The 25,416-nt window shown below is 41.0% G+C and overlaps 2 protein-coding genes across 2 annotated transcripts in view; both read left to right on the top strand.

Moving 5' to 3' along the window:
* Window positions 1-25,416, top strand: part of LOC126237454 (dehydrogenase/reductase SDR family member 11-like) — a 421,354-nt gene that overhangs the window by 136,175 nt on the left and 259,763 nt on the right. The window lies entirely within an intron of this gene.
* Window positions 1-25,416, top strand: part of LOC126237457 (farnesol dehydrogenase-like) — a 71,529-nt gene that overhangs the window by 35,160 nt on the left and 10,953 nt on the right. The window lies entirely within an intron of this gene.

Genomic DNA, 25,416 nt, shown 5'->3' with positions numbered 1-25,416 from the left:
ATGAACACCTATATCTTTCCGTACGAACTCTGATTTCCCTTATTTTATCGTGGTGATCGTTGCTCCCTATGTAGGTCGGTGCCAAAAAAATATTTTCGCATTCGGAGGAGAAAGTTGGTGATTGGAATTTCGTGAGAAGATTCCGTCGCAACAAAAAACGCCTTTCTTTTAATGATCTCCAGACGAAATCCTGTATCATTAGTGTCACACTCTCTCCCATATTTCGCGATAATACAAAACGTGATGCCTTTCTTTGAACTTTTTCGATATACTCAGTCAGTCCTATTTGGTAAGGATCCCACACCGCGCAGCAGTATTCTAAAAGAGGACGGACAAGCGTAGTGTAGGCAGTCTTCTAGTAGAGAGCAAATGCGCATTCATACCATGTAGAATGGTTACGTTAAAACAGTTCATTCCATGTATTCTTTCCTAATTATCTCGGAAATAAGATGATTATATGGTGACTAGTTAGTATTAAGTAATCCAGTAATTTAAAACCAGGCCCTTCTTTGATTTTGCATAACGATTATCATGTGTTTATGGTGCGCGGCTGCGAAGCCTTATGCGTGGGTTGTTTGTAGAGGATCCAGGTACTCAACATCACGTACTTACTCGTAGACTTGCCACTTTACTTTGATCTCTGTTACTAAGCAACGGATTGAATCGGTAGCAAATACCAGAAAACCAAACATGTTAACACTCGGGAACTCTAAAGAGTAGCCCTCAAATTCTGTCTGGACGTAATACTAACTGAAGGCAGCTGGGATATAGGGCTCATCAATAGGTGGACGGCACGTACATCTACATAGATACTCCGCAAGCCACCGAACAGTGCGTGGCGGAGGGTAAGCAGTAACACTACGTCATTTTCTTTCCTGTTCCACTCACAAATAGAGCGAGGTAAAACGACTATCTATATGCCTCCTAATGACCCCTAAAGTCCCACATCTTATCTTCGTGATTCTTAAGCGTAATGTATGTTGACAGCAGTAGAATCGTTCATCAGTGAGCTTCAATTGCCGGTCCTCTAAAATTTATCAGTATCGTTTCTCGTAAAGAACGTTGCCTTCTCTCCAGGGATTCCCAGTTGAGTTCCCGAAGCAACTTCGTAACAACTGCGTATTCAAACCTGCTGGTAACAAATAGCAGCCCACCTTGGAACTGCTTCGATGTCTCCCTTCAATCCGACCTGTTACGGATCCCAAACACTCCACCAGTACTGAAGAATAGGTCGCACCAGCATCTTATACGCGGGCCCCTTTACAGGTGAAACAATCTTTCCTAAAATTCTCCCTATAAATCGAAGTAGACCATTCGCCTTCCCTACCACGGTTTTCACACCCTCATTTCTAACCCCTTTGCAACGTAATGCCCAGATATTCAAACGCCTTGACTGTGTCAAGCAGGGCACTAGTAACTGTATCCGAACATTAAAAGTGTTTTCATCCTGCACATTCTCATTAACTTACATTTTTCCACGTTTAGATTATGATGATGTTTGGTTTGTGGGGCGCTCAACTGCGCGGTTTTCAGCGCCCGTATGAAATTCCCAACCCTTGCTCAGTCCAATCTCGCACCTTTCATGAATGATGATGACAGCACAAACACCTAGTCATCTCGAGGCAGGTGAAAATCCCTGACCCCGCCGGGAATCGAATCCGGGACCCCGTGCTTGGGAAGCGAGAACGCTACCGCAAGACCACGAGCTGCGGACTCCACATTAAGAGCTAGCTGCCATTCATCACACTAAGCAGAAATTTTGTATCAGTCATTTTGTATCTTCCTGTAGTCTCTCAAATTCGACACCTTCGCATACTGCATGGGGGCTTAATTAAATAAAAAGAAATGCAAATAATTTTAATTTTTTGTTTTTAGTAGCTGTCTGTCCGATTACGAAGTCTCGTAAACGGTGGGCCTTGACTAGTATTATTACGCTATCTGACTGCATAGAACAACAACAAAGAATGAAATGGAAATTTTCATTAACACAATTAATTAATTAAGTCCCCAGCAACTATAAAACCTACGAAACCAAAGCACAAGTGTAACTGTTCTGTGTGTGGAAGTATGACTCAACGTACGCATCTGGCACGGTTCTTCTTCAATAACACAAGAAATTTTAAATATCATTTATACTGAATTAATTAAAGAAAATAGAAATACCATAATTACTCAACAAAACCAGAATTACACTCTAATACAAGAACACAAGCCAGATGCTTTGTTGACTGAACCTGTAATGACGCATTATTCAGGACATTGAAATAATGAGAAAGAAAAGAAAAGTAGTTTGTTACCTTAATTTATATTGATGAAAAGCACTCTAGACATTACAATCTCTCCACACCGACTCGCTACTATCACATCTCAACAAGAACTTTTCAGTATCACATCTCAGCAAGCACTGCCTACTAGCTCATCTCAACAAACACTCCTCACTACGACATCTCAGCACTGACTACCACGAGTTCTCCCAAAGCACTGCCCACTACGAGTTCTCAATAATCACTGCCAGTGGAGGCGGCGGAACAATACTCTCTAGCGCGATCTCTGGCGCTGGGCTCAGTGTAGCCATCTTTCATATGCCCTTCCTCCACAGGCTAGAATTTGATGGTATTTTTGCCAGCATTGGTGGTGAAAATACCACCAAATTCGTCAAAAAAATACAGACAAAAATAAAAGATAATATTAATACGTAAATATCACATACTAGATAAAATTTTGGCTTTGCACTGACCTTTCAATAACCTAATATATAAAATACAGTAAGCAATACAAATTCTTTCATACATGTGACTTTACATAACAGTTTACACAAGTATTATGTGGTTAAACAGTTCAATCAATAGCGTCAGCAATGACGAATATGTGCAGGTAAGAGTCTCATAACTTTTCACAAACAGTAATACACAAAAATCAGTTTATACAAATATTCACATAAACGTTTTCCATAGCTCAAGAATAAGCAGTTGACAGATCCAGCAGTAGCACCCAGCAATGGTCAACAGGTGCAAAAACCAACCAGTGACATTTTTTCAGTAGAAACAGTCCATCAGTGGCACCCAGTAATGTTGAATAGGTGCAGACACCAACAAGTAACACCATTTCAGTATAAGCAGTTCCATTAGTTGCACCAGCAATGTTGAGCAGGTGCACACAGCAACAGGTGACATCTTTTCAGTAGAAGCAGTCCACCAGTGGCACCCAGCAATGTTGAGCAGGTGCCGACACCAACAAGTGACATCATTTCGGTAGAAGCAGTCCATCAGTGGCACCCAGCAATGTTGAGCAGGTGCAGACATCAACAAGTAACACCGTTTCAGTATAAGCAGTTCCATCAGTGGCACCAGCAATGTTGAACAGGTGCAGATATCAACAGGTGACATCTTTTCAGTAGCAGTAGTCCATCAGTGGCACCCAGTAATGTTGAATAGGTGCAGACACCAACAAGTAACACCATTTCAGTATAAGCAGTTCCATTAGTGGCACCAGCAATGTTGAACAGGTGCAGACCGCAGTCCATAATATTCACTTTCACTAATCACACTGTTCATCAGCAGAAATTAAACATGACTAAATGTCACACATCATGTTGAAAAGTGCAGCACCATCACTAATCAGACAGTTCAGGCATGAACAATAGTTTGAATACACATACAATGCTTTTACACTAAACATACAAATCATAATAAACACACAAATGATATCAGATAATTGTCATATTAAATATTACAAATACACAAATATCAGTAAACCTATAATGTTTATGAGTGTCAGTGCAAGCCACAACAAACAAGTAAAATAATATTTAGGAGATAGGTTGGGATCACTTCTCTGGGATTATAAAAGGAAAACACACAAAACACACTCACTCATCTTTCATCCACATTAGTGCTACTGTGTAATTGAATAGTGTTAACTGTGTAAATGCAATTCTGTCAAAATTTTATGTTCATCATGTGTATCAAGTAGTAGTGGCAGCAATGTATAACAGTCAATAATAGTTAGTCAACGTCATAGTCATCATGTCAAGACCAATGTTTGCCAAGCCAGATCAAAATGTACGGTTGCTGAACAACTGTCAGTGAGCCAAGATATGCAAATACTTCCTCTCTCCAAAAAAAAAAGTATATACTGCTTAGTGATTTAACAAAGTGTGTGTGTAGACAATCTTCTTTCTACTTGAGTGTTCTAGTTTGCCATCTTCATCCTCCTTGTTCCATATAGACCAACCAAAAAAAAATATGCTCCTCACTTACTTCACCTCTTATCCACCAAAACTCCAATAATCATCAGCATCACATAATCTCAATACTTCAATAATACCTCTTCAATACGTCGATCATCAATATCATTTACCTTACCTCTTGTCCACGAAAACTCCAATAATCATCAACTTCACATAATCTCAATACCTCAATCATACCTCTTCAATACGTCGATATATATAAACCTCAGCACCAATATCATTTCACTTCCATAACAACTCTTTCCTCTAGTCAGTCTCCTTGAACAAGTACAGACAAAATCCTAGTGCAGACTTCAGTTCAGCATCCCATACAATCCGAAGACACAGTGTCCACACACAACCTCTGTGTAATCCATCTGACCCAAATTTTCTACTCATTATAAATTATAAGACACATTTTGGTTCCTTGTCCATCATTAAATAAAAGAAATGCATACATGACCCCTAACAGCCTTTAGTTTGAATAACTTTCAGTAAGTAAGTACGATTACGAAGTGTTAATGATCATAATATTTCACAGTGTGTACACCACTTCAAGAATTATGGCAAACAGAAGCAAACATGTGGAGTATTTCTTGTGTCAAGTGTCACTTCCTATTTCAATTACTCACGAAAAATGCAGTGTAATAACTGTCAATGGTCTAACCTAGTGTTGGTATGTCATGTCGTTAGCTTCCTTCCTATTAGCATAAATTTATACAGCTTCCATAATACCTCCATCTCATGTGACTTCTATGAAGTTTCTCGTACTAATGTCGTTCGTCGTTCGTCGTTCATTTTCTTATCTTAAAAATATAAGGCACTGAGCGTAAGCAAAACATGCAATAGCGCGTAAATATACCAGTAGAGAACAGAGTGTCAACAAGTGGATACAGCACAATCCCTACAACGAGGCTCTGCCAAGCGAACAATCTATAATTAATACCATAGTGTGACCTAAACTCTATGTTTGTACACAGTATATCAGCATTTCTATATACCAACTTATAGTTATGACAACAAAACAGAAGTGTGTAAATATGCAATCCATACGCACAGCAGCAAACATATATCTTACGTAATAAACAAGTCATTAGCATCATTCAGCATAAGCAAATAAATGTTCATATGTAATCTTAATAAGTAAACATGAAGGCGCAAGCAGATAAATCACAAAGTGTAACCTACATACCTAACTACAGTCAGCACAATTAATCAGGTGACAATTATAATTTAAATAAATAAGCACAGCAGGCACATAATAGAAAAATATGACATCAGTGAAAAAGCAGTGCAGCCAAGCGATGCATAATATATACAAATAGCAAGCCTGTTCATTAATCAATCATCGTCAAAATCAGTTAATGTGCGTAAGCACGTCGCTTCACAAGTAAATTCATAGAACATGAAATTTAGCACAAAGTATGAATCACGTAATCGCAAGCACCAAATTACGTCGAAAGTACGTACCTAAGTGGAAATATGTTACCTGAAAAATAAACTCAATTAATCATTACCTTTTTAGTTTATTAGTTTCATCTTCGAAATTACATTCTTCCTGAAATTTTCTCGATAGTAAGTCCTCTTAACGTCGGACACACACAGAATTTACCTGAAGGTCTTAAATATTTTACACAACCGTATCCTGAAAAATACTGAACGTTAATAACATAATTTATAAAGTCACCATAGCTTTATACAGAATTTAGTCGGAGAAATTAGACTGTGTATTTGCTTACGTCTGTCAGTGCATTCGCACTGAGCGCTTGATCAGCTGTCGACGCGTGACGTAGAAAGTGGATTGTTTGCGGTCAACGACTGCCTTGTGCGGCGCGCAGACTTCACTGTTGCTTTGAGTATCTGCCGCCGCCGCAACACAGCGCGGTATTCTTGCATTCTCCATGTGTTTACGTACAACTGTTGATGTCTCAAAAGTATGTCATTCCGCAAAAATTTTTACGTTCGATATATGATGTATTCCCTTAGAGCGTCGAGATTTAAGAGTTTCTACTTCAATAGTGTTATCATGAATAATTTTGCGAATTCTATATGGACCGTTATAAAGCAGAAAAAATTTGCGACATAAGCCTTTTCCTTTGTGAGACAAACGATGAGACTTAATTAATACCTTTTGACCAACTGACAAAATTTTTAAACGACCAGGACGTTTAGCTGATTTCTCTCTTCTAGCAGCCGCAGATGCAATATTTTGCAGAGCCAGGTTCACAACTTCAGAATGCCGCAGTTTCCGTGAAGGCGGAAAAGGAACGATTTCAGAAATGCGATTTGACGGTGCTTTGTTTTTTAATATCAATAGAGGCAGTAAAGAAGTTGAGTCATTAGGAAGTTCATTCAGAATGTTTTGAAAAATATGAAGATACTGATCCCAAGTTCTGTGATTCTGATGACAATAAAGTCGACACAATTTATTGATTTCCTTCATCCATCTCTCTGAAGCGTTAGATTGAGGGTGAAAAAGTGAAATAAAAATTGGTTTAATCTTACGACGCCGTAGAGTACGAAGCCAAATTTTAGATCGAAACTGTGATCCATTATCTGATATAACCTTATCAACATGACCAACTTTTTTAAGAAAATGTTTGATGAAAGCGTTAGATACTGAACGAGCTGTTGCTTTGCATAAAGGTGTAAAACACACATATTTTGATGTCAATTCCACTGCTACGAAAATGTACGCAAAACCATTAGTAGAACGAACCACTGGACCGAACAAATCGACTGCAGCCATCTCCTTTAATTTCGCTGGAATGATGGGAAACAACGGTGCTCTGTGAGAAACAGTTGGCGGCTTAGCCTTTTGACATAATTTGCATTTGGCAAGAACAGATCGAATACGTTTTTCCATATTACTGAAGTAGCAATTTTCTCTTAATTTATGAAAGCATTTTCTGGGACCAAAGTGCGCATAACTAAAATGTGTGTACCAAATCAATTTATTGACCCACTCATCAGGAATACAAACTAACCAAACAGAGTTGTCGATTGATTTTCGTTTGAAAGGAATGTCATTGCGAACTAAATAAACTGTCTGATCGCTACGCTTTCCTTTCTCCTCCACTTCTCCTTAATGTCCTTCCAGATGGGATCCTTATTTTGCTCCTTAGCGATGTCCTGGAGCGAAGATGAAATAAAATTCTCAAACGCAACACCTTGAATGTACATCAAACAATAATGGTTTTCTTTGCAGTCCTCTTCAGCACTTTGTTTCAAACCCATAGGTGCACGTGATAAAGCATCAGCAACAATATTTGAAGATCCCTGTATGTAAACAATACTAAAATCAAATTCCTGTAGGTACAACGCCCATCGTGACAATCTGCCATGAGTTAATTTTGTCGACATAAGAAATTCCAAAGCACGATGATCAGTGTAAACCTTAGTGTGTCTACCGAACAAAAATGTGCGAAATTTTGTGAAAGCCCAAACAACAGCCAAAGCTTCAAGTTCCGTAATCGAATAATTCTTTTCGGATTTAGAGAGAACACGACTTCCAAATGCAATAGTCTTCTGTACTACAACGCCGTTTTCTTCTATCTCTTGAAATAAATGTGCACCTAGGCCTTTGTATGATGAGTCCGTCGCCAAACAAAAATCTTTAGATAAATCCGGATGTGAAAGAAGTGGAGCAGCAACTAGAGCATCACGAAGTTGTTCAAATTCTGATTGAGCTTCCTCATCCCAACACCAATTAGAATTTTTTCCAGATAGTTCACATAAACGAGGTGTGGCCAAATTGTCCAATCTAACAAAGCGTCTAAGAAAATTACAGACACCAAGGAAACTACGAACATCACGTTTTGTGGTAGGAACAGCATAATAACGAATAGCGTCTAGTTTCTCTGGATCAGGAAGAATACCTTCTGTAGAAATAATGTGACCGAGAAATTTCACCTGAGAACGACCAAATTCAGATTTTTCCAAGTTCACTGTCATGCCAACTCTTGCAAAAATCCGTAACAATGAATCCAAAATTTTGTTATGCTCACTCCAAGAATGTTTAGCAATAAGAATATCGTCAACATATGAAGTAATATTGTCACGAAGATAAACAGGTAAAATTTCATTTAAGCTACGAATGAATGCTGCAGAAAATATAGTAAGTCCAAATGGTAATTTCCAAAGTCACTTTTGGGTAAAACAGTCAAATCCGGTTAATCTTTACCTACTGTCTAGATAGATGGATAGTAGAAGAGTTGTTTTTTATAGATGCAAAGAATAGTATAAGAGTAGGCAGCGGTGCAGAAAACTAAAAGGAAAATAGCACCACTACAGCTCGGGGCCCTGTGATCGCTACGGCACATATTCACTTAGTGTAGTGAATCCCCTGAGGACTCTAATAGCTGCACATAAATTTCAGTTTGTGACTTAGTGGCACATCTGGCGGAAGTGCGTACGTAAACTGATCTAACCATGAACATGGATGTATGTCATTCCTAGAATTGCCAAAGATCTTAAATTTCCGAACAGTCAAGAAGTGTTTACAGTCAAAGTTTTCGCCTCGTGGCGACAAAGACCTACCGCGTCTGTCCCAGTCCCAATGTCGATTATTGTGAAGTTCCCGCGCCTGGCGCTCTCTTGTTACATCCCGTAAATGAAACAAATTACTTTCTTCAAAGCCCTCTGCTATCTGTGATACTAAAATTCGTCTGCTGTCTTTTCCTACGATTTCGCTTTCAATATATTTGTCTTGCTTTTGTAATGCCTCAAATTCCCTTTTCAGCGTTCATTAACTTTTCCCTGATTGTCAACATGTTTATTTATGCTCTGGTACTCTTCTGTTTCTGCAAATGGCAATGGAGCTGTATCATCCGAATCTCTGTCCCCATGTAAACTAAGATTTGTCAATTTATCAGAAATCTCCTCAACTCTTTCCGATAAGTCACCTATTCTTTCTTTCTGTTTACTTATGTCTTCCGTAAGTGTCGCGACTCGGGTTTCAGTGTTGACACATTTGGTAGTTAGTTAACTGTTCATATTGTTGTGTTAGATTATTTATTCTGTCATTTGGTACGGATTCCTCGATTCTCTCAAATATTTCTTCCTTATCGTGTGCACGTTGTAAATTTAACTCTGAAAATTTTTGTACTATCACGCGATCTCTTTCTTCCTGTTCTCTATCCTGTTCCCTTTGTCTAATCTCTACTGCAATTAATCTATTATTGTGAGCATTCAAAATCGGTTGTACTTCCTCTCTAATCTCTTTCTTTAATTCATCCTTCATGTTTTTGAAACATGTCCCTATTCGCGAATCTAACCGTGTTTCCATTGTTTTTAATTCAGATCCTAACTGTGATCCCAGTGAGTCAAAACGTGTTTCCATTGTTCCCATATCAGTTTTAATTGTTCCTATATCAGTTTTAATTTCAGATCGCAAAGTTCCCATCTCTGTTTTAAATTCAGATCCTAACCGTGTTTCCATTGTTCCCATCCGTGTTTCCATTGCTCCCATTTGTGATCCCAGATTTAATATTGCACCCATCAACTGCTCCATAATAGCCGGTTCGAAATTCTTTTCGCCCCTAACATTTCCCGCGAAACCAACTTCTTTCGTCATAGCTGTAAAGCTATCTGTGTTCGATACTATTCCAGAAACTTCTGTCGTTAATCTCGAATTCTGAAAATTTTCTGATTGAGAAAAATTTTGAAATGGTTCCGGACTATTTTCCCGACTTATTAAATTGTTTTCCACTTCATTATTCATGATACTGTTTTCCTCTGTTGGCGAGTTCGCCATGTTAACAATTTCGTCATTCTGACTATCCATCATTTTTGCCTTTTTCATTGATCGCGTAAACATTTACAAAACATTCAAAACTCGTCACTATATGAAAATTACACACAATGACACTTTATCTCCAACAATACCATTCACACGAAATGTTTCCCTCAAAGACGATTAACGAACAATTGAAATCTTCCTAACTGCACTAAATTGTCAAACCCGTATACAAGATAACAAAATTAAATTTTGCAAAATAAAAATACCGTTAGAAGAATGACAATTACCAAATCTACACATGCAAAATAGACTACAATTACTAAACTACAAATTACTACAACAACACTACTGTCTACTATTTTTACAATCAGAAGAATTCCAAGGGACGATCCGAAGCAGCGGTCGCCACGTGCATGGGGGCCTAATTAAAATAAAATGCAAATAATTTTGGTAGCTGTATGTCCGATTACGCTATGTCTCGTAAACGGTGGGCCTTGACTAGTATTATTACGCTATCTGACTGCATAGAACAACAACAAAGAATGAAATGGAAATTTTCATTAACACAATTAATTAATTAAGTCCCCAGCAACTATAAAACCTACGAAACCAAAGCACAAGTGTAACTGTTCTGTGTGTGGAAGTATGACTCAACGTACGCATCTGGCACGGTTCTTCTTCAATAACACAAGAAATTTTAAATATCATTTATACTGAATTAATTAAAGAAAATAGAAATACCATAATTACTCAAGAAAACCAGAATTACACTCTAATACAAGAACACAAGCCAGATGCTTTGTTGACTGAACCTGTAATGACGCATTATTCAGGACATTGAAATAATGAGAAAGAAAAGAAAAGTAGTTTGTTACCTTAATTTATATTGATGAAAAGCACTCTAGACATTACAATCTCTCCACACCGACTCGCTACTATCACATCTCAACAAGAACTTTTCAGTATCACATCTCAGCAAGCACTGCCTACTAGCTCATCTCAACAAACACTCCTCACTACGACATCTCAGCACTGACTACCATGAGTTCTCCCAAAGCACTGCCCACTACGAGTTCTCAATAATCACTGCCAGTGGAGGCGGCGGAACAATACTCTCTAGCGCGATCTCTGGCGCTGGGCTCAGTGTAGCCACCTTTCAATACTCAACAGAATCATCAGAAAACAACCGCAGATTGCTGCTCACCCTGTCCGCCAATTCATTTGTGCGTATACAGAACCACAGCGATCCTATCACCCTTCCCTGGGGCGCTTCTAACAATACCCTTCTCTGATGAACACTCGCCATCGAGGACAACATACTGGGTTCTATTAGTTCGTGCCACTTACATATCTGTGCGTGAACTTATTCCGCATACTCATACCTTTGTTAACAGCCTGCACTGGGGCACCGTGTCAAACGCCTTCAGGATATCTACATGCGTGGCTTTAGCCGTGGTGTGCGTACTGCAAGACCTTCGGTACACAAACCATCAGATTATTTGACTTGTCGCTCCAACGAAGTAGGCGAGTGTCAGCAATATGTCTCGTGGTCTTATCGTGGAGTGTTTATCTTCTGCCGTTAGGTCAGACGATAGAAATGCCACTTGCACGCTTAGAGTAGCAGATTGACGGTGACCAACTTTAAACAGAACTTGATTAATTATCACACTCATTTATTAAAATAATAAAAATCGTAGATATTACGTAACTTGATTCTGGATGCTGTTTACAATTGACAATCTAAAGTTCCTTTGGTCTTGGTACGTTAATCTTATTCTCACATATCTCTGATACTTGAAAAAATGTGTCTATTCATTTATCTTCATGGCTATGTACAGGAATTTGGTAATCTTCTTAGGTGCAGACTGAAACTTGACTACAGACTAATGCAGACTGGCACAGACTAACGCAGACTGACTAATCGGAGCTCTGTACACTCGTTATAATACCTCGCGCGTTTATGTATCACTGCGCGAGTGTGATCCACGAGGAGAAAAGGTTCTACGTTAGCAGCAATCTCATTGGCTGCATTACATATTAATACGCGGATCGGCGGAAGCAGAATTTGGTCCGTCTCTATGGCAGCGCCATCTCGTAGTGCGGAGACGGACGAGCGCTCCGCCTGCGCTGTTGTGCTTAGCGGGGCGCGCTCTAGTGGGAAAGTTGTGTGCACGCTGACTACGCGGAACTACATTAACCGTGGGAACTGTGAGTTTATTCCGTCGGCGTCAGGGTTCGACTTTCATCACTCAAGCATACACGTTTCCGACTGTAGAGCATTCTTAATTAGACCAAATATACGGTGAATTAATATATCCGCCGTCAGTGGTGGCCGAGCGGTTCTAGGCGCTTCAGTCCGGAACCGCGCTGCTACTACGGTCGCAGGTTCGGATCCTGCCTCGGGCATGGAAGTGTGTGACGCCGTTAGGTTGAAGTAGTTCTAAGTTTATGGTACTGATGACCTCAGCTGTTAAGTCCCACAGTGCTCGGAGCCATTGGAACCATTTTTTAATATATCATTTCTCCGTAGTTGAAGGCAATGAGCTAGCAACCAGGAACACTGCGCAACAATCCTGCAGCACGTGTAACGAAAAACATAACAACACATGTCTACTTGTAAGAGTCTGCTTCCTTCTCCGGTAGCCGGCCGAAGTGGCCGTGCGGTTAAAGGCGCTGCAGTCTGGAACCGCGAGACCGCTACGGTCGCAGGTTCGAATCCTGCCTCGGGCATGGATGTTTGTGATGTCCTTAGGTTAGTTAGGTTTAACTAGTTCTAAGTTCTAGGGGACTAATGACCTCAGCAGTTGAGTCCCATAGTGCTCAGAGCCATTTGAACCATTTTTTGAACCTTCTCCGGTACTTCGCGAGAAGGGCGATCCTGAAACGGTCTGAACATCCCCTCGTTTTTGTGGAAGGTAAAGTTGTCTTCAATGACGCCCAGCCTAGTTTTGTTTTAATGAACGATGATCTACAGAGATTTCGCCCGCTTGTATCGTTCGAGGACAAAGGAGGGCTGTGGTTCCGCACCTCCCTTATTTCGGTGGTTAATGGAAGAGGTTACCGAGACCAGTGCGGCAGTTTGCCCTTTCATACGGCAGTGATGAGTCTTTCTCCTAAAGTGCAATAAATAAATAAACTGAATACACATAACCCTCTTCTTTCTGAAACAGGGGTTTCCGAACTTTGAGAATCTTGCTACTTTGACGGAATGCTTTCTTCACTTTGAAACTTGATAAGACTTAAAAATGAGAAAAATTTGTTTCATTCAGGGTAATTACAATATTAAACCATATTTAATATCACAGAAATCACAATAAAAGTTTTCACAATTAAGAAAACTGTCGAAGAAAGGCCATGATATAAAAATTTTGTGCGGAGCATTTATTGACTACCTGCGGAACACTCCTGGAAACTCTGCTCTAGTAGACTACTGATACATATTTCCAACTCATATTCATCACACCGCTTCTTTGTCTGCTGATGCCAAATTTTGTCATTAATATTGGAGTTGATCAAAAGCAGAAGATACCAGACAAAATAAGTATCATGATGATCTATTATTTCGTAAAAGTTTTGATAAGGATAGGGTCCACAGCCTTGGCAAAGTGAATGTAAGTTGTCAATTCTTAGGCTGTACCAAAAAACTTTATTGTTCATATATCACCACTGCAATTTCGACAGTTTGTCATCATCAGGTGGTCTGCAAGCAATCAGTCCCCCCCCCCCCAAAAAAAAATACACAAAACTTACGAGTAAGACCATAAAGAAAAATCTAGGATTACATACGTGGGGCTAAACAGGAATTTACATTGTTCACTTAGTCAGTTCTTTGGTGGGTGTAGTGGTGGCAGAAGAGCCAACACCGTGTTACTAAAGGAGGCCGAAATGAACACGTTGTAGCTCACGCAGGTTGGCGTGAGGAGGGAAGGACTATACTGACGTGAGGTCTGGAACATGACAAGGAATTAGAATTCAGAAAGCGGACGTAATTAGTTTCACACTTAACTTTAATCCATTAATGATGAACGTCGCTCTTGACGGTACATGATTCACAATATTATCTGTTCATATTATAGTAACTGCATATGGCGCCTTACTAGGTCGTAGCAAATGACGTAGCTGAAGACTATGCTAAACGGCCGTCTCTGCAAATGAGAGTGTATGTAGTCAGTGAACCATCGCTAGCAAAGTCGGCTGTACAACTGGGGCGAGTGCTGGGGAGTCTCTCTAGACTAGACCTGCCGTGCGGCGGCGCTCGGTCTGCAATCACTGATAGTGGCGACACGCGGGTCCGACCTATACTAACGGACCGCAGCCGATTTAAATGCTACCACCTGGCAAGTGCGGTGTCTGGCGGTGACACCACAGTGGGTATCACCAAGATGATGAATGTGGATAACTTTTTACGAGTCTGAGAATAGAATGTGCTTGTAAGAAGTCTGAATATTGTTCGTAACCTGAGAAAACAGAACCACGACTGATAAGCTGAAATAAAGACTCTGTAGGAATCAATAAAGTGGAAGAATGGAAGAGAGAGAATTCTGGCCAGGTGACTGCATGATAGCAATAACAACATCAATGACTGGCATAGTGGGGTCTGGCATTGTCATGAACATAGCAAGATATTTCGAGTAACTCAGTGATACCATGACTGTTTTCAAGGTCAACACGAAGATAATGCACACCATCATTGTTCAAGATTGCATGTTTCTTCTACCAGCTGATGATGATGAAACAGATGGGAAAAACTTTAGATAAAAGAGAATCTATGGAAAAATAGAATCTTCCAGGCACTTAAGGAACCCACTAGGTAGTTAATTGGGAATGGCAGAGTAGTTGTGTAGATGTAGTCTATTAGATAAACCATGTGAAAGAGAATGAAAATATGATAATGTTGACAGGTAGTAATGCTACAGTAGGTAAGGAAATGGAAGACAGAAATACCCTACTCACAAGTATCAATATTTTGTATCCCATTTATCCCTCCCTCTTCCCCTTTTCCTTTTGCCCCTTCACTTTTTTATCGTCTGTCACAAAAGAGCGTCCCCAAGGCAACCTTGCCGAGACCGGACAAACCAACACCATTCTCTGATTGCGTCAATTGGTATAAACACTGAAAAATTTTATATAGTGGGTTTCAATTGGCTACAGAGAAACATACTTCACACATCGCAACAGAAGAACAAACACGGGTAAAATTCCAGTAGACATTGAAAGAAATAAACTGGAATAAATCATGGTTACACAAAATTTTTTGAATCATTTGTTGGACAACAAGTCACGTAGAGATCCAAATAAGTATTTGGATGATTAGCCAGCTGTCTTGGCTGAGAGGAAAATACAAGAATTGGGAAATAAGATGAGAAACCAGCAATACAGGTTACAAAGTAGCTATTTTTTTAGAACCTTGATTACAAATGCAAGTAGTATGGTTAAGCCTTGGTTCAGTAAAGCCATGCCTTGTTTTAAACAAATGAAAGACCCAGTAGTCGATATTGTAATGCTACCTGACTTCGATAACGCAAAATCGATTTAAACAAGTAGCTCATACTAGTGAATGGTATGTATGTTGTGTACATAGTTCTGCGTAGTCAGGTCGTACACAACTTTCCCAATAGAGCGCGCCCCGCTAAGCATAACAGTGCAGGCGCAGCGCTCGTCCGTCTCCGCACTAAGAGATGGCGCTGTCTTAGAGACGGACCAGATTCTGCTTCCGCCGATCCGCGTATTAATATGTAATGCAGCCAATGAGATTCATGCTAACGTAGAACCTTTTCTCCTCGTGGATCACACTCGCGCAGTGATACCTGAACGCGAGTATTATAACGAGTCTACAGACCTCCGATTAGTTAGTCTGCATTAGTCTGTAGTCAAGTTTCAGTCTGTGCCTAGTAAGATTATCATACTCCTGTACATAGCTATGAAGAGAAATGTATAGACACTTTGTGAAGTATCAGAGATATGTGAGAATAAGATTAACGTACCAAGACCAAAGGAACTTCAGGTAGTCAATTGTAAACCTCATCCAGAGTCAAGTTACGTAATATCTATGATTTTTATTATTTTAATAAATGTGTGTGAAAATTAATCAAGTTCTGTTTAAAGTTGATCACCGTCAATCTGCTAGTCTAAGCGTGCAAGTGGCATTTCTATCGTCTGACCTAACGGCAGAAGATAAACACGCCACGATAAGACCACGCGACATATTGCTGACACTCGCCTACTTCGTTAGAGCGACAAGTCAATTAATCTGATGGTGTGTGTACCGAAGGTCTTACAGTACGCATACCACAATAATTAAACACCACTCATTGTGAAAATCATTAGAAAGATACTGTTGCACCGGATGAAAATACATTCGTAGCCACAACGGTTTATTCTTGATTTGTTCCGATACTATGTAACATATAATATTACTTCACTTTGTAACAACATAGATAAGAAGAATTACTTAACTTTGTACAACCATTTGCAAGGAATGTCATGAGTACTTACGTCTGTCTCTGTACGTCAACGTATTACTTGAGACAGACAAATTACGAGGCTCTCACTCAGAGTATGTTTAACAATAACTTCCACTTAGTGTTCAGCCTGATACATTGATCACACAGATGGCCTACTGGAAGACAATGCTGTCGTCTTACCCGGTGATCCCGGGCTGGCGTGAATGCCACAGTGCTTGGTCGTAAGTTAAAGGTCCGATGCAGCGGCGTAGCGAAAGGTTTGTGGGCGTGGCTACGCCGGTGTGAGTTGCTGCTGTTCTCGTCTCTTAAAGTTGAACTGCGAGGTACCATCCCTGCCTTGACACCTCGCTCTTCAGACAACATCACACATCCTATCTAACTTAACACGGGTGATAAACTTAATACTGTCTACTGTGCAGTGGAGATAGAGCTGCTTTCTATAATCACGGTACCCAAACGTGGGTGGATGACGGTTCAATCCCGCGTCCGGCCATCCTGATTTAGGTTTTCCGCGATTTCCCTAAATCGCTCCAGGCAAATGCCGGGATGTTTCCTTTCAAAGGGCACGGCCGACTTCCTTCCCGCCCTTCCCTAATCCGATGAGACCGATGACCTGGCTGTCTGGTCTCCTTCCCCAAACAACCCAACCCCCAAACGTGGGAACGGATAACTGCTGGTATTACATGTCCAAGTTATTTGAATAATAGTGCGTATCGAAAGAACTGAATATGCGGTATGTCCACGGATAATAGCGGCGACGCGACGTTGCATGGAAACAATGAGGCTTTGGGAGGTCGCTGGAAGGAGTTGGCACCACATCTGCGCACACAGGTCACCTAATTCCTGTACATTCGGGGAAGAGGGGTGATAAGCTCTGACGCCAAGTTCAATCACATTCCAGTTGTGTTCGATCAGGTTCAGGTCTGGCAAGTTGGAGGGGCCACCACATCAATTGGAACTCGCCACTGTGTTCCTCGAACTACTCCTGGACTTTTGACATGATGCATTATCTTGTGTAAAAATGCCACTGCTGCTGGGAAGCATGATCGTCATGAAGGGGTGTACATGGCCTGCAACCAGTGTGAGATACTCCTCACACGTCATGGTGCCTTGCTTGAGCTCCACTGAACCCACGGATGCCCACGTGAATGTTCCGTAGAGCAAATGTAGCCATCGCCAGCTAGCTCCCATACCACGGTAGAGGTGTCAAGGAGCTGTTCTCCTGGAAGACGACAGATTCACGCCCTCTCATCGGCACCATGAAGAAGGTGGAGGGGTTCATCAGACGATGCAACGCTCAGCCACTGCGCGAACGTCCAGTGCCGATGATCACCTGCCCATTTCAGTCGTAGTTGCCGATGTCGTGGTATTTATGTTGAAACATGTGTGGGTTGTCGGCAACGGTGGCCAATTGTCAGCAGTGTTTGGTGCACTGTGTGTTCAGACGCTCTTGTATTCTGCCTAGCATTAAAGTCTGATTTTAGGTCCGCCACAGTTCGCCGTCTGTTCTGTTTTACCAGTCTGTCCATCCTACGCCGTTCGAAATCTGAAATGAGGGGTGGAAGTGGTTTCACCACTTGTTGAAGACACTCACCACAGCACCCCTCGAACACCCAACAAGTCGTGTGGTTACCGAGCCATCACAATCTGCCCTCGGTCAAACTCAGATAGATCGCGTGTATTCTCCATTCTACACACAGACATCACGCTCACTGATACTGCATGTGCCGTGCATGTGTCTGACTAGTTGCCATTCCTCGCTATGTGACGCTGCGCCGCGCGGAGTGGCTACGAGGTTTAAGGCGCCATGTCATGGACTGCGTGGCCCCTCCCGCCGGAGGTTCGAGTCCTCCCTCGGGCATGGGTGTGTGTGTGTTGTTCTTAGCATAATTTAGTTTAAGTAGTGTGTATGTGTAGGGACCGATGACCTCAGCAGTCTGGTCCCTCAGAAATTCACACACATTTGAACATTTGTGACGCTGCTATCGCCGGGAGGGGTTTATATCGACAGTAGGTAGGTGGTCATGACGTTCTGGCTCATCTGCGTATAGTATGCTGTATAGAACCTGCCACAGGAATTCCTCACGCAGCCACCAACACTAACACTTACCTTATCCGCCGAAAAATTTGCATGCGCAGAACGCGGTGTTTGTTACTAGAAATAGGGGAAAATTACCGGAGATCTGAATGACTTCATTATCTTTATTATGAGCTAGAGTTACACAGATGGAGAGATAAAGTGGTACTTAGCAATGTATGAATGGAGTGACTGCAGAAAGAGCACGCTTATGTTATATGCGAGTCTTCAATGAACGACGTAGGAAAATGGAAATGAGGAAGATCAGATGTAATTAAATTGTATTTTGATTTCAAATCAAGGAAGCAGAGGACACAAGCCACTTGATGTTCAAGGTATGCATCCAACATGTCGGAATCACAAAAACATGAATACGTATGCACCACTTCAAGGAAAGCACAGAATGACCAAAATTTAAGGGGGGAATGACGAAATTGAATGAATAACGTTTCCGACTGGATGACCAAACCACTATCCTGTAATGACCTCCAAGCTTACTGAAAGCACAACGACGCGGAAATTCTGTTATAACACACGCCTGAATATTTGCTCACCTTCACAATCCACAGCAAGTTTAATTTACGAAGTTAGTGAAAATGAGCAGTGGGATGCAAACACCTCGTGAATGAAATGACTGGAATACCTTGCCTAAGAGCAACCACTTCGAATAAAATGAAACGTTCTCGCCAATAGCTGCAACCCGGCGCGCCTCCCGCAACATGTGCGTTTCTAAGCTGTCCACGTGCATGTCCTTTCAATTGCCAGTGCGCTAAAAGGTTATCACGCTTCCTCTGCAATATCTCAGAGAAACAACTCAAATAACATACACGGACACCTGTGGTAGTTACAGAGCAACTTTGCGAAGTATGAGAAAAGACCAGTTCGCGAATTTCTAAGTAGATTATTGAAAAAAACTATTGAAAAATTGAGTGCCCGTTTAACACGTAACTTTCACGCTGTATTAGAATCAAAACCTAGATTATCTGAAAGAACAAATAAGTGAGACGTGATAAGAAAATGATAACTTAATGGTCAAAGAAACAAAAAATTTGATGCGCAAGACGACTTACACAATTTTTGAAAGAATTACGTATCAAGGACTAAGCAGAAGAGACTAATTGTCAGAATTTAACATCTTTCCGACATAAGTACCATTAGAGGCGGAAGAGTCCTACTTACTTCAACGTAAGTATATGAAATCAGACTTGCATCCAGTTCTTGAATCACGGGACAACTTATTCTTTATCTTCTAGTTTACTTTGAGTCTCAGCGAAACATAAGCGTCTTACGTTGGCACTTGTGAAAGCTAAATTTTGGGTCAATTACATCGCAGAGAATAACCTACGTATCTTTAATAGAATTTCAGTCGCCTTTTTTCTTGTTAGACAAGTGAACGTACATAAGAGTCCTTCACACTCGTCTTTCTTTCGCTGGCTTCCATGAAAGTAAGATTCGTTTGCTATTACGCTTAAGCCGTATGCTAAAAGTTACCATAATTTTTGCATATTTTGAGTTCATATTTGTTGTGTCGACAAGAGAGCCGACACAGTGTGTTTGAGGGGGCCGAGATGCACGCTATAAGCGCACGAAGGATGGCGTCAGGTCTCAAACAGGATACGTAATGAATGCTATAAAGAAAAGTACGTAGCTGCGGAAATACTTAACTTTATTCCATCCTTGTGGTACATCGCTCTTGACGAATCAAGTGAGACTCTTAAGATAGATGCAATGTTACAAATGGCGCCTTGCTAGGTCGTAGCCATGGACTTACCTGAAGGCTATTCTAACTGTCTCTCGGCAAATGAGAGAAAGGCTTCGTCAGTGTAGTCGCTAGCAAAGTCGTCGTACAACTGGGGCGAGTGCTAGTCCGTCTCTCGAGACCTGCCGTGTGGTGGCGCTCGATCTGCGATCCTGACAGTGGCGAAACGTGGGTCCGACATGTACTAATGGACCGCGGCCGATTTAAGTTACCACCTAGCAAGTGTGGTGTCTGGCGGTGACACCACAATATTCATTCGAATATCCTACGCTATAGTCAATATTTGTGTGCTCGTAATTTCTGTTTCAGATTTATTCTTCCGCTGTTAAGCAAAATTTCGGTAATGTGAGACAACACGCCATCCGCGTATTCTCACGCGAATCATTAACTTACTCATTCTGCAACCTTCAATCTTATTTGCTTTCAAAACGAAATCCGAAGGTTTATTGCTGTACATTGCGATATATTTCGTCGTATTGTGCTGGTATTTCACACGGTCGTACATCACCTGATGTGTATCAGTAAATACCATCTGACGTATACACAAAGAATGGTGACCACTCAAGGCCGTGTAACACGGAGTTTGAAAAGTGGTCGTAAACAATTCTAACTGGCAGGGACCGGGTACCATTGTCACGGCTTTTCAGTGACAATTGGTTTCAGATCCGATTGGAATTGCTGCTGAGTGAATGCAGCTCCATTTCCGAGCGACCTTTGTGAATGGACTTACATGCAATGTACATTTTCAGTCGGTTACCTCTGAAAAGCACATTATCACAGCGGCACATGAAGTTGGATATCTTCAACGGACGAAATGTCAGAGGAACTGGATCGTAGCTCACTGTATGCGTGTACTTTAGTCCAGTGAGTTACTATACTGCCTCTTTACAAATGATGCAAGGCGACCAGTGCATCGGAGGGTGGGATCTACTGTGCACATCACTACCTCGTGAAAAAACAGAAATTACTTTGATAAGCCAAATCCTTATGACCACTGTCCACCGCGACGTTGGATGCGGCCTGGTGGTGTTTCGGGCACGTGACACTGTAACAAAGAATGTAAGAGAAGCAGACATGGACGGTGGATCACCGTAAAGAAGGTGTGGGCTGTAAATGGGGAAATCCATTGAGATAAGCGGCTTTAGCAAAGGGCAGGTTATTATTATGCAGAGCCTGTGTGCGAGTATTTCGAAAACGGCGAAGTTGGTCGAATATTCACGTGCTACTGACGTGAGAATCTATGGAAAGAGGTAGAAGGACAGTGAAACTACCAAAAGGCGCTAAATGGTTGGACGTACACGACTCTTCAAAGAATGTGGGGTTCGGAAGCTTGTTTAGTCTATAAAGTAGGATATATGATGGCCTGTGGCATCTCTGCTAAAGAGGTACAGTGCTGGTGCACGCATAAGTGTTTTGGAGCACATCCTTCAACGTACATTGTTGAACATGGAGCTCCGCAGCAGACTACGCCTACGTGTACAATTGTTGACCCAACGACATCGTCAGTTACGATTGCAGTGGGCACGGGACCATCGCGATCCAACCATCGATCAATTGAAAAGTGTCGGCTCCTGAGGGGAATCACATTTTTGCTACACTACGTCGCTGGTCGTCTCCACAAACCCCATCAATGAGGTTAATGGCGGCTGGAAACGTGCAGGGCGCCACAGTCGCAAGATGGTGGGAAGAGTATTAAGTGGGTATTACACGACGATCCGCCACGAAAGGTACTGGTCTAGCGCGACAGCCATCTAGCGGCAGAAAGAGTGAAACTAAGAAAATTAGCTGACACATTATCCGAACGCCAGAACAGAGAGCAGTGTTCTAAGCTGACATCAATCTGTGCATGCGCACTAGGCACCGATAACTCACACATGTGCAGAAGGGGGGACTACCTAGTGCTTTGTGCTTGTTATTTGGTTGTTGTTAGGTGGCTAGTGGCTAATTTAGGATTTTCGTGTTGGGGATTTTTCCTCATATTTTTTTTTCACTAAGTAGTAACGCCGTAGACTATTTTATACTAGTTGCTTGTGAAAGCATTTTTTCTATTGATTGCTTCGTATTCTAGAAATGAAATGGTGCAAAAAGGCGTTAAGCGTCTTAATTCAGGCATATAGCGAAGAATGGTGTAGGTATGACCCGTTGTATCATTATAAAGTACGTCGGCAATTGTTTCTTTCTGACTAATATGCATATAACGTTAGATGGTGATTTTCGATTTGTATCGTAATGCCTTACTTAGGAAAGTTCATGTTTGATTTGATTGCTCTCTTGCGCTATTTCAGAAAGCTGAAAAACAGAAACTGGCAGTGATAGGGTACAAAGTGGCCAGGAAATGTAATGTTACAACCAGCCTGCAACATAACAGGGCTTTTACCGGTATTTTATTCGTGATCTGGGCTGGTGTCATCACAAAACTTGTAAGTGTATGATTTAATATGAGACAGCCTCCATCATGACTGTGTCACACCTGTTACTTCCATCTTCTATCATTAGACAGCAGCTTCTCGAAACAGGCCATGTCCCTTCTCAAGAAGTTTCGATGTTCTTGCGGATCTTCGAGCCTCAGTTCTTTCATAAGCAGTGAATATAATCCCTTCCCATCGTCCCTTCTTCTCAGCCAGTTTCGAAATCAACAAACTCAGGTTTCCCGTTTTCGTCGTCTTTTTACCCTAATCTGAAGATTTACTTTCACTACCAGGGCCATAGCTCCAAAAAACAAGTGGGTCCTCCACGTGCAAAATGCTGTATAAATACATATATACCTTGAAACTAACTGTTCAATCTGTACAGTAGTAACCAACATAAAAGAGAATACCAATCACTTAATAAATAATTTTATTAAATAGGAACCTTGAGCTCACATAAATTGAAGGAATGACATTCCAATATGTCACACAGTCCCCCTTGTGTTTCGTTCTCTAGAACGAACGGCTTTACAAGAGATCAGACAGTGCTGTCTGCATTTCGTGCGTTATTACCGCCTACTGCACATGGCGCTAGGTATATCCCGCTTGGATGGTGTAATAGGTTGAAACACGTATGTTGTGCGGCAGCGATGCTGAGACATTGTAGAATCTCTGACCAGAGCAGTTGCGCTCGACTCGCAATAGCGAGCAGTCAGTCAGTCAGTAGCAGTGTGCAGTAGTCAGTCCTCAGTAGTGCTTGGGAGTCGGTTGCTAGCAGTAGCGGAGAGCAGTCGGCGGGCGTCGGCATCGCAATGGTCGAGATTCAGGACGAGGTATAATTTATTTAAATAAATAATCATGCAGCTTTGCGCTCATCAGATAATGTAACGAACACTCATTGTAATTTAACTTTCAAAAATCGCCCCCAATAATAATTTTGATTTAAAACCAATTTTAGAGACAATCATTCAAATTTCCTTCCATTTCCTTTTAACAAAGATTTTTAAAAGGTACTTCCAATGCTTTTCATGCAAGCGCCAGAGAACAATAAGAGCAGAATTTTGACATGCAGTTTCACTAAGGTAAGAAATTTATTCTCGTTTCGCACAGGGCAAACACCGACTTTTCGGTTTAATTGATTTTTGATTATCACTGTACTTCCATTGTCATGGGATTATGTTTCATTATTTAATGGGAACTTGTACTTGAGTCAGATTGCTTATTTTCATTTAATTGTCCTTGTCATTAATATTTTTGCGGGAGGTTACACTTGGCTCCATTTCTATTAAGTATTGTCATTCGAATTTTTTGAGGGGAGGTTACACTTGGCGACACCCAGTCCAGGATCGTATTTCGTTGAGAATCTTTTGAAAAACAGTCAGATATCTGCTCTTATTTGCTTAAATATAATTATAATTTGGCGCAACGCTTTTACTAATTTGTGACTTTCTTTCCTCAGATCATCGGCAATTCGTTGCTCTGTTGTATTTGAGTGTTGCTTTTTGCATTGTGTTTATTTGTTTTGTGAATAATTGTGACTGTTGTGAAAATGCCGCGAAAAACTATGAATAGTGTATCGCGAGGTATTATGAATGAATTTACCGACTTAAACACTGTGACTGATAGTAATTGTGACAATCCTGCGTTCACCGACAATCAGTGCGTTGCAACCTCTAATGATGATTATTATCTTACTGATGAACAAACGAACTCAATTGTCTCCTCTGTTAATTTGACGACAATTGATAACGCGGGGCGTTCTGTTGGAATGAGCGCTGCCCAGGTTAACACACCCGGTTTGGAAAATTCAAATAACGTACAGACAAATTTCTCTAATGAAAATGAGCAGGATACACAAAGTACGCCGGATTTATTTAATTCCGAAATAGTGTCTGACAGTGTACATCCGATTGATAAACCTTTTTGTAAATCTCAGAATAACCAATTGGTTACAGAAAGCGAGACAATTCCAGATCGACCATTAAACAGCACAGAGAATAGAAATGCTGACTTTGAGTCGAATCCAATTATGGCATTTTTGCTACAAATGAATAAACAGTTTAATGAAAAACAAGACAAACTTAGTGAACAGGTCAGACAACAGAGTGAAGATAATAAACAATTTAATGAAAACTTCAAACAGCTTAGTGAACAGGCCAGACAACAGAGAGAAGATTTCAGACAACTTAATGAACAGAACAAACAGCTAAATGAAAAATTAGACAACAATTCGAGACAGCTTAGTGAACAAATTAAAGCCGTTGCCGCGCAGTGTCACGACACTAAGGAACAGTTACGCGAAGAAATTGAGGCTGTTGCTCAGGAATTAAGGGAATTGCAAACAGCTGCAACAGAAACACTCAGAGACGAAATTAGCGGAGTCGCTAAACAATGCTCTGAAAAGGCTACACAATTACGCGACGAGTTTAAAGCAATGACAGCAGAACTTTCGCGCACAGTGGATGAAAAGATTGACGCAAAATTCGAACAACAGAACACTCAAATTAACGAACGTCTTAGTCTTCATATAGAAAACAATGATACGCGTTTCCGCAAATTTATTGATGATCAAAATAAAGTAAAACGTCAAGTAATGGAAACAATCACTGCTCAGAGACAGGAAGACAAACGTAAAATGTTTGCGAAAGCCAAAACATACGTAGACAACAATATTGCTACAATGTCCGATAAAATTAATACCATGGAACAGTTGAACGCGGAATTACGCGATGAAATTTCT

Source organism: Schistocerca nitens, chromosome 2 (genome assembly GCF_023898315.1).
Source record: "Schistocerca nitens isolate TAMUIC-IGC-003100 chromosome 2, iqSchNite1.1, whole genome shotgun sequence".
Taxonomy (NCBI): domain Eukaryota; kingdom Metazoa; phylum Arthropoda; class Insecta; order Orthoptera; family Acrididae; genus Schistocerca; species Schistocerca nitens.
The sequence above is the reverse complement of the archived record's forward strand: the minus strand, read 5'-3'. Positions and strand labels throughout refer to the sequence as shown.